Consider the following 4,836-nt stretch of genomic DNA (forward strand, 5'->3'; position numbering starts at 1 on the left):
CTCATACAGAAACCCGAAAGTAGCTAACCCTCAAGACCAAGTGTACCCTGCTCAACAACAACAACAAAGCTATGCTCAAAAGGCTCCTTTTCAGAATACCTTCCAGCCCAAGCAACAGTTCAGTGGGCAAGCAGAATCAAGCGGCTCAGAGTAACAACTTCAACAACCAACCGCAGCAACACAAGTTTCCACCAGGGTTCCATCCGCAGCCGATGGGTAATCAACAACAGATTCAGGGAACGGGTCAGAATCAAATGGGGAACGACGTCTGTGGGATACTACAGCAACTGTTACAGGGCCAGCAAAGGGTTGAGAGCCTGCACGCGACAATGCAGCAAGATATCAGAGAGCTTAAGCAGAATCAAGCTTCTACATCATCGAGAGGCCCGGCTTTACCAGGTAAACCAGAGCCGAACCCTAAAGAGTATGTGAACGCCATCACATTGAGGAGTGGTAAGGAATTACAAACTCCAACGCCTAAGACAAAGCTCATTGAGGCCAATGAGCAATTAGAGGGGGAGGCAGCCTCAAATGATGCGTGTAAAGAAGCGGTCTTAGAGAAGGAACCGATCAAGGACAAAGGAAAAGAGGTGGAAAAGACAACCGAGCTTGAAAAGCCCTATGTTCCACCACCACCTTATCAACCCAAGATACCGTTCCCAGGGCGTTTCAAAAAGAAAATCCTAGACAAGGCCAAGGCGGTCTTTGAGAAACACTTGGAGAACACGCAACTCACCTTACCCATTATAGATGCTTTCTTAGCTATACCCCAGCTTGGGAAGTTTCTAAAGGACGCGATCCTCAACAAGACAAAGGAGCTCCAGGCTATGGTGATACTGAGCCATGAGTGCAGTGCCATAATACAAAGAAGATCTATACCAAGGAAGCTATCTGATCCGGGCAGCTTCACTTTGCCGTGTGCTTTAGGTCACTTGAAGTTCTCAAACTGTTTATGTGACCTTGGAGCTCCTGTGAGCTTAATGCCTTACACGGTGGCCAAGAGATTGGGATACAAAAGCTACAAGCCAGCCAAGATCTCTCTTGTATTAGCTGATAGATCGGTTAGATTACCGGTGGGGTTGCTTGAGGATCTACCTTTGAGGATCGGTGAGATAGAAATCCCCACGGACTTCATAGTTCTTGAGATGGACGAGGAACCATTAGACCCTATCATCTTGGGCCGACCGTTCTTAGCAACCGCAGGAGCCATAATAGATGTGAGAGGAGGAATGATTGAACTACACATCGGTTCCGAGACTATGAAGTTCAACGTTAAGGAAATGATGAAGAAACCGACCATTGGAGGTCAGGTTTTCTATGTGGAGGTAATGGAGGAGCTGGCTGATGAGCTCCTTGAAGAGTTGAACGCAGAGGATCCGTTACAAGTGGTCTTAACGCGGGAACAAAGCGAGCACGGGTACTTGAACGAGGAAAGCGAGGTGTACAAGCGTCTTTTGGACCAACCGAGGGAACTTAGAGCTGAGGCGAGGTTTTTGGAGCTCCACACGAGCAGCCTCGACATTTTAGAAAAGCGAGGAGTCAAAGGGAAAAGAAGAGACACCTCGGGATATCATGGCCGTGACAACTCATACCGAGGCCGATGGTAAACCGCTCGAGAATGAAGCAAAGGCCGAGGAAGCTGTTCCGGGCCAATGCAGCTTTGATGCCGATTGGAATGAGGCAGACGCACCCCCTGTTGAGCTCAAGCCTCTACCAACAGGGCTCAGGTATGCATTCTTAGGTCTAAACTCTACTTTTCCTGTGATCATAAACGATAACTTGCTTGAGCATGAGGAACGTGCATTACTTAGTGAAATAAGGAAATTCAGGAGAGCCATAGGGTATTCCTTGGCTGACATTAGAGGAATCTCTCCTGATATATGCACCCACAGGATCCACCTAGAGGACCAAGCCATGTCCTCTATTGAGCACCAACGTCGACTTAACCCGAACCTCAAAGAGATGGTTAAGAAGGAGATACTAAAGCTCCTTGAGGCAGGGATAATATATCCAATCTCTGACTCTCGGTGGGTATCTCCTGTACACGTTGTGCCCAAGAAAGGTGGGATCACGGTGGTGAAAAACGATAAGGATGAACTCATAGCCCAAAGAACTATAACCGGCCATCGCATGTGCATTGACTATAGGAAATTGAATTCTGCATCAAGAAAAGATCATTTTCCTTTACCATTCATTGATCAAATGCTTGAACGGTTAGCTAATCATCCTTATTTTTGTTTTCTCGATGGATACTCAGGGTTCTTTCAAATACCTATAGACCCCCGAGATCAAGAGAAAACGACATTCACCTGCCCTTATGGCACTTATGCTTATAGAAGAATGCCATTCGGTTTGTGTAATGCACCGGCCACTTTTCAAAGATGTGTGATGCACATTTTCTCTGATCTAATTGAAGAGAAAGTTGAGGTGTTTATGGATGACTTCTCCGTATACAGCTCCTCTTTCTCCGAATGTCTTGCTAATCTTTCTCAGGTTCTCAAGCGGTGTGAGGAGCATAGGCTTGTCTTAAACTGGGAAAAGTGTCATTTCATGGTCCAAGAAGGCATTGTCTTGGGACACAAGGTATCAGAGAAAGGCATCGAGGTGGATAAGGCCAAGATCGAGGTGATGGTGAACTTACAAGCCCCGAATTCTGTGAAAGGAATAAGAAGCTTCCTTGGCCACGCTGGGTTCTATAGACGGTTCATCAAGGATTTCTCCAAGATAGCCAGGCCTTTTACCAGGTTATTGTGCAAAGAAGTGGATTTCAACTTTGACGAAGAATGTGAGGAAGCGTTCAAGAGAATCAAGGAGGCTTTGATCAGTGCACCGATTGTACAAGCCCCTGATTGGTCTTTACCATTTGAAATGATGACCGATGCATCTGATTATGCTGTAGGAGCTGTCTTGGGACAGAAGAAAGATAAGAAGCTCCATGTGATCTACTATGCCAGCCGCACTTTGGACTCGGCTCAAGAAAAGTATGCCACCACCGAGAAGGAAATGCTTGCCATTGTGTTTGCATTTGACAAATTCAGGAGTTATCTAGTGGGATCAAAGGTCACGGTTTACACAGATCACGCGGCCTTGAGGTACCTGATGTCTAAGAAGGACGCTAAGCCGAGGCTTTTGAGATGGGTCTTATTGCTCCAAGAATTTGACATGGAGATACTTGATAAGAAGGGCATTGAAAACGGAGCCGCAGATCACCTCTCAAGGCTGAGGATTGAAGAACAGGTCCCTATAGATGATGCTTTACCCGAGGAACATCTCATGTTAGTCCGGTCTTACTTAGAGGTGGAGGAAGCCAATACGATCAAGGAAAGAAGCCTTCCATGGTTCGCGGATCTTGTGAACTACTTGTCTTGCGGATTAGAGCCACCAGATCTTGATACTTATTAGAGGAAGAAGTTCTTTAGAGATGTGATGAGGTATCATTGGGATAAGCCGTATCTTTACGTGCTTAACAAGGACCATCTCTATAGGCGATGCTTGGCCGAAGAAGAGATCCATCCAGTGCTACAAGAATGCCACGGCTCATCGTATGGTGGTCATTTAGGTGCGTTCAAGACAGTTGCCAAGGTTCTACAGAGCAGTTTCTGGTGGCCGACCATGTTCAAAGACGCCCAGGAAGTGGTCTCGAGGTGTGAAGCTTGTCAAAGGCACGGAAACATATCCAAAAGGAATGAAATGCCCCAAAACCCAATCTTTGAAGTAGAAGTCTTCGACTGTTGGGGCATTGACTTCATGGGTCCCTTTGTAAGCTCATATGGGAATCAATATATCCTTGTAGCAGTGGATTATGTGAGTAAATGGGTTGAAGCGGTTGCATCTCCAACCAACGATTCAAAAGTGGTGGTAAAACTCTTCAAGAGTATCATCTTCCCACGGTTTGGAGTACCAAGAGTAGTCATCAGTGATGGGGGAAGCCATTTCATCAACAAGGCTCTTGAGAGTCTTTTGAAGAAGCACGGAGTAAAGCACAAGGTGGCCACCCCTTATCATCCGCAAACCAGCGGCCAAGTGGAGGTTTCCAACCGTCAGATAAAGGCCATTTTGGAAAGGACCGTGAACTCATCCAGGAAGGATTGGAGCAAGAAACTTGACGATGCTCTGTGGGCTTACAGAACCGCCTACAAAACCCCCATTGGAACCTCACCGTTTAACTTGCTCTATGGGAAGAGCTGTCATCTACCGGTTGAGTTGGAATACAAAGCCTTGTGGAGAGCATAAGCATCTCGTTCAGCTTAAATCTTGCATTCCCAAAGATGACCGGAGACCGAACCGTTCCTACCCATGAGACAAACAGAAGTGCGGGCCAGAAGAGAGTTTTGAAGGGTAAAGCCGTTGCCGTGCCACGTAGTGGAGAGACCAGCAAGAAACCCTCGATGCGACCCGATGACGAGCCAACCCCCAAACGAGCAAGAAATACTGAGCTTACTCTGGCACCAGCTCTCGAATCAAAGAGGAACGGGAAGAAGGCAGCTGTGGGATCTGATAACGACGAGCCCGGAGCCTTAGTCCCTTATGTAGACAACGGTGACAAAAAGTCCAAGAAAGAACCAAAGGCCGAGCCCGAGGATGAGCACTTCCCAACCACTGAGGAATACTTGGACCACTTTAACTCAATCTGAGTGGCTCAAGGTCGATTCCCTGACTTGGAGTTTCTGAAGAAACTCGAGATACTTGGTGACGTGACCCTCATTTTTGAGAATATGGGCTTGGCAAAGTTCTTTGAGATGAGCGATGTTGCCTATGAAGGGATTACACAGCAGTTTCTTGCAACCTTGGAGGTCATCATCTACCCCAAGAGAGATCCAAAGCGTTTACATGGCA

The sequence above is a fragment of the Eutrema salsugineum genome, unplaced genomic scaffold (assembly GCF_000478725.1).
Source record: "Eutrema salsugineum unplaced genomic scaffold, Eutsalg1_0 scaffold_2, whole genome shotgun sequence".
Lineage (NCBI taxonomy): Eukaryota > Viridiplantae > Streptophyta > Magnoliopsida > Brassicales > Brassicaceae > Eutrema > Eutrema salsugineum.